We start from the raw sequence: 13,870 nt of genomic DNA on the forward strand, positions 1-13,870 counted from the left end.
GATAGCATATGTTGCCAATAATAAAATTTGAGCTTTCAAGTGAGAATTTGAATTTTGGATGATACCATCAACATGAACTTGACAGTATGACCTTGACAGTTTTCTAATACTTAAAGACTTTTTTGGTGAGATTAGTGCTAATATTAACAAATGTAATTTTTTAATATTGTTTAATGAAATGTGTCAATATTTGAACTCTACAACTCAGTGTACTGGCTTGGAGCTGTTATGTGCCCCAGAAAAGGCTATGTTCTTTTAATCCATTCTTGTGGGTGCAGACCTGTTTTAGATGGAACCTTTTGGTTAGGTTATTTCAACTGAAATGTGACCCACCCCATTCAAGGTGGGTCTTCTTCCTTTTTATTGGAGTCCTTTATGAGAGTATAATGAAGAGAAATAGCCCAGAGAGCTCAGAGAGAAAGACCCAGAGAAGTTTGGAGACAGCTTAGGGAGAAGAAGCCACAGAGAAGCGAAGAAAGGACCCACAGAAGCTCAGAGAGGAGGCCACTGGAACCAGACCTGAAAGCAATGAAACCTGGGAATGAAAGACCAGCTATATGATTTTCCATGTGACAGAGGAACCCAGCTGCTGCCGGCAGCCTCTCCTCAGAGAAGGTATCACTCTGTTGATGCCTTAATTGGGACATTTTCATGGCCTCAGTGTTAGGAAAAAGGTACACACAGGGACGCAGAGACTGACGAGTGCAGGCTGGAGATTTACTAGCGAGCACACACTGACAGGGTCTTGAGATATGGACTCTAGCCCATCTGGGGAGGACAGGGGAAGACTCTTTATAGTGGAGTAATTGAGAGTTTGGGTGGGCATGGGATATTGGTGGGTTTTCGCTGGTCAGGTTAGAAGTGGGGGGAAAAATGGGAAGTTGTGAGCCCTTCACTGGTGGGTTTAAAATTTAAACGCTGGTATAGTTTTGGAGGGGTTGTAACTGCCGGACTTTGGGTGGGCACTGAGCGAGGGAATTTATCACAAGGATGCCTGAGGATAGATGCTGGGCCAAGGAGATATCATGGAAATGTGGTCTGCAATTACTGTGCGGAGCCAAGGGTTGAGGGCTAGCTGCAGCGTGAGGTGGGGGGAGGGGTTGAGAGTCCCAGAGAATTCTAACATTTAAAACTGTAGATTTGCAAACTAATAAATTCCCATTGTAAAAGTCAACCCATCTCTGGTATCTCGCGTTCCAGCAGCTTTCGCAAACCGAAATATTCGGTGAGCCAAAATTTTCCAAATGCTAGAAAATCGTGCATGGGTCAACTAGCCCATTCAAAGTGCAGAATAGGCCAATGGATTTCCACATGACAAAGGACAAAAGTTCAAAATCCATATTATGAGTAACCTTTAAGGAATTCTGACTTGATAAGCTTTGGAGTCCTGTCAGAGAGGAATAGCCGTAATTGTCTGAAAAGGCTATTAAAATACTCCTCCCTCTAAGTTAAACCCTGGACTTTATTTAACAGTACAGTTGTGAAAATGCGCCATCATCACTTGTAACCAATGATACACACCAAGGCAGGGTGTGGGTGGTGGGAGAGTGAGGGGAATCCTGTATTTTATGCATGATTGTTCTGTAAACCGGTGACTTCTCTAATTTAAAAAAAGGACACGATCCTTTCAGGGGATCCTGAAAGCTTCCAAAGCACCACCCTCCTCAAAAAGCAGAACTGTGCATTTGACTTCTCATACCCAGGACACATTATACATATATTCAATAAATGCTTGCTGAACTGAAAAAAAAATACTCCTCCTTGAAAAGACATCTACAGGGAAATTGTATTTTCCTTGTGTGCGTCAACAAAAACTACCTAATGAAGCAGAATGAACACAGAAGCAGATATAAGAATCCAGCTGCCTTCTATTAGCCAGACATTGATGATATTAGCAAAAATGTAAAACACCACCACTCTTCTCACTGATTTGTTTTATAAAATATAGTTATTTTCATATAAATGCTAACATATAGTGAATTCATTATTATTTTTAAAAGATTCAAAAATTATTTTTAAAGTTCTCAGTTTAAATTTCTAATACTGTAAATATTAACAGATAGAACCTACACAAAAGATTTTGGGATCCTCAATCATTTTTAAGAGTATAAAGGGATCCTGAAACCAAAATGTGTGAAAATAGCTCTCACGGTCAAAGACTGATCAGTTTCCTTTATCTTCTCTCCCCATTTCCATCTTTGGAAGAGTTCTTCTTGAGTACCTATTATGGTCAAATGCTCTCTTTGGACCTCAGTTCCTTCTCATTTATAACTCAGATGAAACAGTTATGAGATTTACCTGGCTTGGCATCACTTTTTTTGTGGGGGGTGGGGGTGGGCTATGGTCCAGGAATCGAACCCGGGTCTCCTGCATGAAAGGTGAGCATTGTACCACTGAACCACCCCACACCTGTGGCAACACTTTTGAACCCTGGTTTCTACCTTCCACAAATGTCCAAGTAGATTTCCTTTTCCTCCTTTTTTTGTATCTGCTCATTCTTTAATAAACATTATAGATCGCCTTTTAATAGTGATAAAATCAGTTAATTTTTATCAAACCCTTACCTGAATCAGATGCTCTATTTTATATAGGTTATATCATTTAATTCCTCAATAACCAATGAGGCAGGTATGAGTCCCACTTTAAAGTGAAAAGCAGAAAGTTCAATGAGTGACGTGATTTGCTGAGGGCATGCAGGAAGTAAGTGATGGAGTCAAGCTGTGACCCCAGCCTAATGGGCCGCAGACCTGGGGGTTTAGCCTCTATCCTGTACCTACCTACAGTTTTGTTGGGGAGGGTTTTAATAAGTGGATAGGGTATATGATCTGTTTCCAAGAAGCTCATAGGTTAGTAGAGATGAAACAATTTGGCAAACATTTGGAATTTAAAAATTCATTTCTATCCTGCCTTGTTTCTACCACCACTCCCCTACACCCCCCCCCCAAATTTTTTTAAAAGGCTTCAGTGATTTGTATTTATTTATTGCCTGGCTTTATCAAGAATTTGGGGATATTAATAAACATTCACTGAGGGCTGACCATGCATTAAGCAGCACACTGCAGAGGAAAAACAAAACATAGGCCTTGCCCTCCAGGAGCTTTTCCTTTATTGTGTGTGCGCGCATGTGTGGGGCTGATAAGCTCACAAACAGCTAAATACTGGGGAGAATGAGCAAGTTCAATAAAAAGTTGTACCATCTAAGGTGATGATGAGATTGTCAGATAGAGAGAGCACATATGATTGGGGAAAAGAGCAAAGGCTAATTAGAGGATGTGGTGTTGGAAGGTTGGGGGGATGATTTGGGACAGGAAGAGATATTGTGGCAGTTTGGCTTCCCTGGAAGCTGAAGCCGAGTTTATTAGGGATCAACACCTTAGAAAGGAAGGAAGAGGATACAAGGCTTGACAGAAAAACCAGGTGGGGAACTCCATGGGGAGTCCAAGTTCCTGGTCAGATTGAAGTGGCTGGGCCTTTTAGAGTCCTCTGCTCAGTCCCAGGGTGTCTGCTGCTCTGGACAGGACCTCAGAGCCAGGCAGCTCTCTACTGCTGGAGCAGAGTTGTTGAGTGAAAAGTTAAGTGATCAGAGCTCTATTTTGGGAAGAGTAAGCCTGCAGCAGCTTGTAGGACAGATTCAGGGACCAAGGAGGTCCATCATCAGGGCTGTTTCCACACGGCAATGCAGTGCCCTGCCATGGACAGTCTTAGGTATGATAGGACCCAATCCCCAGACCACAGATGAGAGGCTCAGGGGTGGGGTCCTACCTGGCTGGGCCAATTAGAGTCTCTCATTTGGGAATGTGGAATTGAATCTAAGAGATTCTAGTCCCTGTCAGATCTGGTCTCTTGAATAGAGATGAAAGAACTTCAGCTATGAGTCAATGGCCATGCTTTTCACCATAGGGTCTGAATAAATAAGAGAAAGATGGGCAACTACAACCACCCAGGCTGCACAGAAAGAGGCACCAGAAGAGCACAGTTCCCTGACTCCAGCTTTTTTGTTTGTTTGTTTTTGGAGACTTCACAAGTCACTTCTCTCACCTTTTTTTTTTTTTTTTTTTGCATGGGCAGGCACTGGGAATCAAACTCAGGTCTCTGGCATGGCAGGCGAGAACTCTGCCTGCTGAGCCACCATGGCCCTCCCACTTTTCTCATCTTTTGGTGAATCTTTGCTTCCAACTTGTTTTCTTCTCTATTTAAATCAATCACTATTCATTACTTGCTTCTGTTTCCCCTAAAGTCATAATTAATAAAGGAGAGACCAATGAGGAACTCTTAAGAGTCAAAGAAGACAAGAGTCTGAACAAGGGGGCCCACCGTGGGAATGGAGAGAGGATTGAATTGAGAAACACTTATGAGATAAAATTTGGCAGCAAATTGAGTGTGGAGAGGGCAAAAAGTGAAAGGAAGAGCTTTGGTGCCTCTGTGGCTGGGAGGTTGGTAGCCCCAGAAGCCAAAGTAGGGAAGTCTAGAAGAGGAGCTGGTTTGGAAATGGGGCAGGGCATGGTAATTTCAATATGGCCTGTGTTGGCAGGTGCTCTCCTAGTGCCTCACTGCCCTCTCGCCTTCCTCCTGGCCTAATGTGATACTTTTAAAGAGCCCTCCTAACTCCAGTACAAGCTTATGCTCTCCCACCCTTCTCCCCAACTCTTCACAATTCCATTCTTGTGTGTAAAATCATCCAGTCCAAGGACAGATCCTAAAGCCTTCGCAGCCTAAGCCTTTGTAAGCAAGAGTTGAGTTAACAAAGGATTAGAGTTACTAAATCATTATACAGATGCTTTCTCACTTTCTAGGATATTGTAGAACCGCCAAAATTAAGTACCTGAAATACTGAAATTCACTGATCTATAACCCATACTTAATTGTGTAACTATAAAATCTTTACCTGGCAACTGAAAAGCCTCATGATATCCTGTGACTGGCCCCCCTCATCCTGTTTTACAACTTTGAAGTTTTGTGGCCACTAGACAATCCGTTAATGTTTATTAATGAAGGAACTTGAAGCAATTCAGAACGAACCCACCCAAATTCCTAAGCTATTTTGCTAGACAAAGTCAGTTCTAACCAGAATTGGCTCACCTGACATGTGTCGTAGCTTAAGCCTTAACCTGTGGGTGACCTATACCTCATTACAATACTAAAAATCACATCTCTCATCATGTTACAGCTGCCATCTTCTTACATACATTCTGTGACTAACCTCGTAATCAGTTTGCACCTGCTCAATGATTAGACTATCTCTAACTTGTCGTCTTGAGTTTCCATTATCCTCAGTACCCTAAACCTGCCTGTCTTTAAATACTATAAAACTCTCAGAGTCAGTTTTGGGGAGACAGATGTAGTCTTATAATATTCAATAAGAATTTGTAGAATAACCACTATGTGCTGGATAATGGAGTTACAAAGATGATGAAGTAGAATCCTTGGGTCACAGTCTAACAGGACAAATGAACCAACTATGGTAGAGTAATGTACAAAGGTGGGCTGTGGCCAGAGGTGAAGAGTCTTTTCTGCGGGGCTGAGAAGTCTGGACTTGAGCCTGCAAATGTGGGAAAATGCAAAGGATTTTTGAGCACAGCCATAATAACCCAGAACCCAAATCAAGAAAGAGAACGAGACCAGCGCCCCAGAAACCCCTTTTCGTCACCACCCCTTCCCGTGGACGTAGACGAATTTGCAAATGCCTTTTCTAGCAGCAGTGTGGAATGGCAGAAACTAAAGAAAGAAAAATGTGTTAAGAGGCAAACGCAACAGTCTCTGCAAGAGTTGTGGATGGGATAGAATTGACTAAACCTCCTTCCCAGGAATTCACGATATGCATTCACACATTAAGGTGTCTTGAGAATGTCCAATGGCTTCCCTCACAACTTAAAAGTACCCGAGATCTGATATGTATAAGTAAATGCCTCCATCCTTGAAGGAATTGCATATGAATGTACTGTGTCATTTAAAGGAAGGGAGTACTTTGGTTGGCTTCCTGGCATTGTTTAAAAAAAAAAACAAACACAAAAAGCCAAAAAAACTGGACCTTATAGGAGACAGCAAATGATCCTTCCCGAGAATCTTCAGCCTCCAAGTCTTTTTGCTGGTTGGGACTGCTTACTGAGACACACAGGCAGAGCTAGATGGCACTGACTCAAGCCATTTAATTTCACAAACTCCCACACAATATTAGACAGGAAAAAAATTTAAAAAGTAGTAATAAAAAAAAGATAATTGCTATACATGTTTCTGCAATCCTGACACAGTAACAACTTGCCTGTAAACACCTTCCTTGAGGAACTGGTTAATAAGATGTACGATACATAGCAAAGGAAATTGTTTCTCCTACAAAGGCTTTAAAAACGGGCTGTTGATTTTTCTTGTGAGCCTGCCATGATTCTAAAAGATGGGAGAGAATAAAGTGATAACTTTCTAAAGGTGAGGGTGGAGTGAATTAGAAGTGGCTCTTGGCTTTGATTGTCTCATCAAGGCCATTAGGACATCAGGCTAGACCTATGGGTTTTCTATTTTGACCCTATGGTCTCTCGGCCCAGTCTCCCTTGCTTCAAAAGGAACATCTCTACTTTCATCTGCTTAACTATTAGGTTTCCATGTAAGATTTTGTTTGGAAAAATGGTTTGCAGAACAAAAACAGATTGGAAAACCACTGGATTGGATGAGCATCAAGGCCCACTAGAGTGCTAAAATTCTAGCAATCCAATATACGTCCGACTTTGTAAAGGATGCTGTAGATAAGAAGATTGTTTTAAAACCCAACAGTTCCTATCCATCAGAAATTCACCAATCTAAGGTGTGTATATGAAGGGGTGGGAGTGAGGAGAGAGGCTTTAAAACAACCACGTATGAAATTTAGGCCATGATAAGGCCTAAAATGGTGGTAGGAATCAAGTGATTAGGGAGATGATTTTGGAAGGTTTTGAGAGAAGGTGACATTTAAGTGGGTGTTCAGTGAAGAATAGGAGCTCACCAGGTGAAGAAAAAGAGAGGCAGGTATCGTAGGCAGAGGGCTCAGCATGAGCAAAATTATGGAGGCCAACAGAAGGTGTACAATTAGAGAACTGCAGGCAGCTTTTTATGTTCACTACACACTTAGGGAGAGTGTCTATAAGTGGCCAAGAGGGGAGCTGAGGGCCAAATCGAATACAGGATCCCCTTCCAAACCCAGGACTAGATATGCTTATTGGGTTGATGCTGGATTCTGCTGTGGGTGTCCAACTAACAATAAAGCTTTTTAATCATTGATTGCATCACTCCTTCCTTTCATGATTATGTAACTCCACAGGGTTAAGTATAAAAGAGGAATGTATTGATAAGTAATGGGTTGGTCCACAATAAAAGTTCAGAAAAGGGCGTCATGGCTACCTTTACTGGCAGTACTCACCTCAACTCTGTCCAGGGAACAGGGGTCCCCAGCCCAGGGATGTGACCAGGTCAGAACTCTCCTCTATGCCCAGAACGTTGCTTTGGGCTGCCAGGTCAAGTGCCTTCAATAAACAGAACTTTATGTTTAAATTTGAAGCTGGTTCCTCTGGGAGAAGGAGGCCTCCAGGGTTGAAGAGGCAGAGCTAATTTCCCCAAGACAGGAAAGGGAGTGGGTGTTTGGAGGGTCCATGAGTAGTGGACTCCTGAGCACCTATGGACCCAATTGAGGGTAGTGTGGAAGTCGGGGAGAAAGATCCCCCTTTCTTGTTCAAATTGGAGGGGATGGAGCTGCCTCACAAATTGGACAAGGAACATCTTATGGTGACCAAGAGAGAACAAAACCCAGTCTTTCTCCAAGTTTTCTGACCTTTTCAGCCTCCTGAGACTCTTGTACAATTCTAGTAAGAAAACCTTGGAGAACAAGTGCTTAAAGTCAACTTAATTTAATACAGAAAGGTATTTAGATGTGATGTTTCTTGCACCTGAACATTGTGTCATGAATGCTTAACCACTATAATGGCTTTTCAGTGGGTGTAAGACACGATCAGACCTGTATTTTGGAAAGATCACTCTGTTGCAAGGAGGACTTACTAAAGAGGGGGGACCTGACTGTAGAGAGACTAGTCAGAAAGCCAATGTGAGGGGGTGATGGGAATCTCAAATGGGGCAAGAACAATAGAAATGGAGGTTTGGGGTGGGTTTGGGAGATGTTTTAGAGTCAGAATGGACTATCTTAGCAGCCAATAAAATAAAATGAATGTGAAGAGGGAGCAGGTAAGGATGACACTAAGGCAGTGGTTTGCAGCCCTGGCTTGTACACTGGCATCACCTGGAATCTAAACCCTGTGCCCAGGCCACGCCTCACCCCAATTAAGTCTGGATCACTGCCCATGCTGTCCAGGTGTGGGCACTTTTTTTTTTTTTTAATGCAGCCAAGGTTGAGACTCACTGCACTAAAATTTTTAGCTTGGTAAACAGAGTGAATTGGGATGGTATTAAATGAGATAGGGAACAAATAGTTCTTTGTAGTTAGGGTATAAAGTAGTTGGAGAAGGGGGAGGAAGTGCAAGTTCAGGCAGAAAATAATGAGTTCAGTTTGGGATGTGCTGAATGCAATTAGCGGCCTAATGTCCTGGAGGAGATGGCTGACTGCACAGCATGGGGGGTGGCAGCTGAGCTTCAGAAAGGGTTGGGCATCCCTCCCTCTTAAAGAAGGGTGGCTGAAGATTCAGAACAGTTGCGGGGCGGGGGGGAATGAGAAGGTTCTGAATTAGGAACAACAACAGCAAAAAAGAATTTACACATCAAGGGCTAGGTGAGATTGCTCTGTACAAACTAGAATATTCATTTTGTGTTTGAATTTGACCAACAAACATTCATCTCAATCAATGTTGTCTTGGAGGCAGCTTGTACCAGTTTGCAAAAGCACTTGGTCAAATTTACAGGAAATTTGCAAGCCAGTTACTAAAACAGTCATTATTAAAACTGAAATTATATAAACTTAATTATGCTAAATACACTGCAAAAAAACAAAGACAATAAGCACTCAATGCTCATCATTGTAATAAATATGCTATACTCATCATATATTTTTTTGGTTTGACTCTATTTTACTATTATCCATGCTCATGAGGTAGTTTACATCTATTGTATATGTGTAGTGGAAATGTAGATGATGGTGTGCTAGTGTGTACCTCTTCCTAGCTCTGCCTTTGATAACCCGTTGTGTACTGAAATGATATTAATGATCTTGAATCCCCAAAACGTGTAAACATGTTGACTACAATTAGAATATAAACAAATCGGATAAACTCCCAAAACTTGTAAGCATGCTGACCACAAAATAGAATGTAAACAAACTGAGAAAAAAACCCAAAATACTGTAAACATGTTGACCACAAATAGAATATAAACAGATTGAGAAAAACATGTTCTGGAATAAGTGATAAGTAGACATTTGTGTGAAGGAATGATACGGACTGGCTTAATGCCAGCCAGATGGGCACTTATGAATATCCAGTACAGACATTGCTCCTGTGCGTCTCATATTGAGGCAGATTGACATCTGGCAGATTGATTGACACCCTGGCTTTAAGGCCCTGCACTGCGAGATTTGCCACGGGTCTCACTGATACACTGCGGTCAGACCAGCACCTCCCGAGGTTGGCTTAGGATGCGTGGTTAATGCTACATCAGACCTGGCTCCAGAGTCTGATCTCAAAAGGGATCCGTTTGCAGCCCAGTGGCTCTTGGACCAATGGACTTTACGGATCTGATATCTTCCGCCTTTCAATATATCGTATGTCCTGACCTGGTGTTCTAGTTTGCTAGCTGCAGGAATGCAATATACGGGAAATGGAACAGCTTTTAAAAAGGGGAATTTAATAAGTTGATAGTTTACAGTTCTAAGGCTGAGAAAATGTTCCAATTAAAACAAGGCTATAGAAATGTCCAATCTAAGGTATCCAGGGAAAGATACCTTGGTTCAAGAAGGCCAATGACATTCAGGGTTTCTCTCTCAGCTGGAAGGGCACATGGAGAACGTGGCAGCATCTGCTAGCTTTCTCTTCCCACCTCTTGTTTCATGAAGCTCCCCGAGAGTGTGTTTTCCTTCTTCATCTCCAAAAGTTGCTGGCTGGTGGACTCACTGCTTCGTGGTTCTGCAGTGTTCTCTGCTCTCTCAGAATCTGTGGCTTTCTCCAAAATGTTTCCTCTTTTATAGGATTCCAGTAAGCTGATCAAGACCCACCTGAATGGGTGGAGACACATCTCCTGTAATTAAGTTTAATACCCACAATTGATTGAGTCACATCTCCATGGAGATAACTTAATTAAGTTTCCAACCTATAGTGAATAGGGATTAGAAGAAACCTTTGCTCCCACATGATTGATTAGGATTAAAACATGGTTTTTCTAGGTTACATAAATCCTTTCAAACCATCACACCTGGTCACTGTGCATTGGTCATATCAGCTGCTTGCAGTTAAGCCTGCAAGTAAATGGCATCGAGCATTCAAACTGTAGTCCTGTCAGACCTGCTTTCAAGTGCTAAGTATACTTGTAATTTCAATCTGCCTTCACTTTAGCACAAGAACTACATTTACACGACATAACCTCACCTTGATAGCTTAAAATTGGCCTATTGGGAGCATCTACACCATGGAATTCAGCAAATACTACAAATCAAAATTTTCCAAAGCTGATCATTAAACATTTACCAGCCTAAAACTGATCTCAGTGCATTCTACAGGTGTTTTTTTGACAATATCTTAGGACCATAGTATCTTCTGTGGGCAAAATCAAAGAACTGTGAGAGTTTACTGTAGTAAGTTGGAAAATCACTGAATTGCAAACCTGGAGGCCACAGCTCCAACTCAGCTCTGGCACTAGTCAGTATTGTTGGTAATTTCTCTGTCCTCAAATTCCTGTCTCAATTTATGTTTACTACAAAGAAAGCCTGTGTATTAGTTATGACCCTTTTGACTACAGTATTAAAACCTAATTTGTGCTGACTTAAGCAAAAAGGGGGATTAATTATGAGGATATAGAGGTGTTTGATGGAACCCAAAAGAAAAGCCAAGTCTCAAAAAAGAACTGGAGTGTTGTCAGAACGTTACCCCTCATTTTTCATCCTCATAGTGCATCTACTTCTTTCCTTTCTTCTAACTGGAGCCTGGCTTTTTTTTGCTCCCCAGACTATATGGCAGAAATAACCACTCCCAGGTCCTGAGTTTGTAAATCTTATCCATAAACCAGCTACACTGAAACTGGAATTTCTTACTCTTTATACCAGATTCCTCGGGAAGGAGCCTGTATTAATTAGGGTTCTCTAGAGAAACAGAACCAACAGGAGATATCTGTAAATACGAGATTTATAAAAGTGTCTCATGTAACCATGGGGATGTAAGAGTATAAAATCTGTTCAGTAGGCCACCAGCTGGGAGCTTCAATGAAGGTCCTCCATTAACTTCCCAGGAGAGGCTGGTGGCTGAAGCAGAAAAGAGAGAGTCTCTCTTCTGAATTCTCCTTAAAAGCCTTTGGGTGATTAGATTAAGTATCATTCATTGCAGAAGACACTCCCCTTAGCTGACTGCAGATGTAATCAGCCTTGTCTGCAATCAACGTGCTCATGATTTAAGTCCATGAAATGTCCTCACAGCAACAGATGGCCCAGTGCTTGCTTGACCAGACAATTGGGCACCACCACGTGACCAAGTTGACACATGAACCCAACCATCACAGAGCCTTTTGGCTCATCTTACCCCAGATGCCCAGCTCTGAACCCATCATTCAGAGTTTCTTCTATAAAGTAAGAATGATGAAAATATCATTCAGAAAAAAGAAGTCAGAAAAAAAGTCAACAATCCTATATACTTTTTTCCTTAGAAGCAAATGCATCATTTATCCCCAGAGTCCACTGGATGTGTAAAAGATGACAGCTTGTGTCCTGAGACCAGCCATCCAAAGCTTTATAGGAGCTCTCATTGTTCTTCTCCAGCCGAAGACAAAACTAAGATATCACCTATCTGTGTCATCTCTGGCAGATAGATGAACAGCTCCAGAGTGTATTGGGCAAACAAAATACATCAGCCTAAGTGGTGATTTGTAATTTTAATGACACAGCTGCTTGTCTTGGTAGGATGAAATCCAGTACTGTTTCCTACAAATATGACTGAATTCCCCCCATCATTTTTTTGTGATGTCTGTGGCCTGTGACTCTAGTCAATGTTCAGGGTAATTGTCGGTTTAGAGCTTGGTTGACTTCTTAGGTCATTAACTTCTCATTGACTAAATTGAGGTACAGAGGGCAGAGCATAAATGTGTGGATCTGTTCAGAAGCCAGGGTTTATTATTTTCCATTATTAGATCATAGGTGATTGAAGGCAGGGCTGCCTAGAATCTAGACTAAATGATCTCGATCATGCCACAGCTTCTTGAGTCAGGTCTCATGTATACTGGTCCTAGATATTGCTTTAAGAGGAAAAGATAGTGCTATAATTTATGAAATGCAAAACAGCCCTCAGCTCTAAGTCATAGTAAACAATGAGAATTTACACAATTAATTCTTCTATGGTGCTCATCCTCCTCTCCCCTACCCCATCAAGGACCGGTGTATTCTTAGGCAAGTTGAAGCAAGCCAAAGAATTAAAAGTCCTTCAAGGAGAAGTTATGAACTACTTGCAAGTGGTTGGTGACTGGCTATGGTATATTTATGCTGTATTTAGATGATCAATTTTCAGGAAATTAAATTACAATAAAACATGCTTGGCATTTGGGCTGTAATGAATCTGTCTGATGATTCAGAGAACATATTTATACCTTCCTTCATCTAGCAAATGCTCAAATATTGAGTCTGTTTTGTGTGAGGCCCCATTCTAGGCTGCACAAATACAATGATAAACAAGACACAGTCCCCACGCTCAAGGAGCTTACTAGTTTAGTTGGGAAGACCAGAAGTAGAGGAGGATTTAGACTGATGAGCTGGCAAATGGAAGGCTTCAGTGTTGAAGGAGCACTGCATTCCAGGGCTGCCAAGAGAGAGGGTGTGTCACCTTGAGGTCTGATAAGAGGTGGTCCAGGAAGGTCCTCCAGATAAATGAAATCTTACATTGAGATCAAAAGATCAATAGGAATTTCCAAAACTATAGCAGGGAATGGAGGAAAGGGCAAAACGTTCTAGGAAAAGGGTACAGTCTGTGCACAGGCTAGGAAACCTGAGAAATCTGGTTCCAGGAACCAATTGCCCTTGAAGATCTAGCAGAGCCTCCTGGCCTGCCGTTATCACATGTGAAAGTGCTAGTGGTTACTGTTCTTAACCCTGTGCATTTGCACAGTGCAGTTTATTTCATCTCTGTGAGCTGATTTAATGTTCAGCTGAACCCTGTGAGGTATGTATTGTATCTCCATTTCAGAGATGAGGAGCATGAGGCCGACACTGTTGAGGCAGACAGAAACAGGGTCCAGAGAGGTGAGAGAAGCCCTTGAGCAAGAATGGTTAATCAAGGTCAGGAAGGTCTGTGTCCCCACAGACACCCATAATCCACTTACAGGAAACATGTGGCAGCTGACCCATCTGGAGCCAACGGATCCACCTGAGTGAGTCATCTATGGAGAAAGGTAGAGCCAACCAACCCACCCAAATGCACTATATACCACCAGGCACCACCCTGGAAAGAAGGGAGGGGAAGAGAAGGCCCTGAACAGGGAAGAGGACAAGGGGAGTAAGTAAAGTTAATCTATAAAGGCAAATGGACCCACATCACCTCTCCCTTCTTGCCTCTCTCACCTCTGTCTTTGCAAGAGTGCCTGCATGCCCTAAGCATGTGTACCTAAAAATTTTTCAATCTGCTTACACTTTGGGTTGTGCCCTTGAGTTCTTTCTCACAGCATGGCCAAGTACCTGAAAACCACAATCTGGCAACACTGTCATGTGGCTCTGGGAGTC

Source organism: Tamandua tetradactyla, chromosome 14, assembly GCF_023851605.1.
Source record: "Tamandua tetradactyla isolate mTamTet1 chromosome 14, mTamTet1.pri, whole genome shotgun sequence".
Classification (NCBI taxonomy): Eukaryota; Metazoa; Chordata; class Mammalia; order Pilosa; family Myrmecophagidae; genus Tamandua; species Tamandua tetradactyla.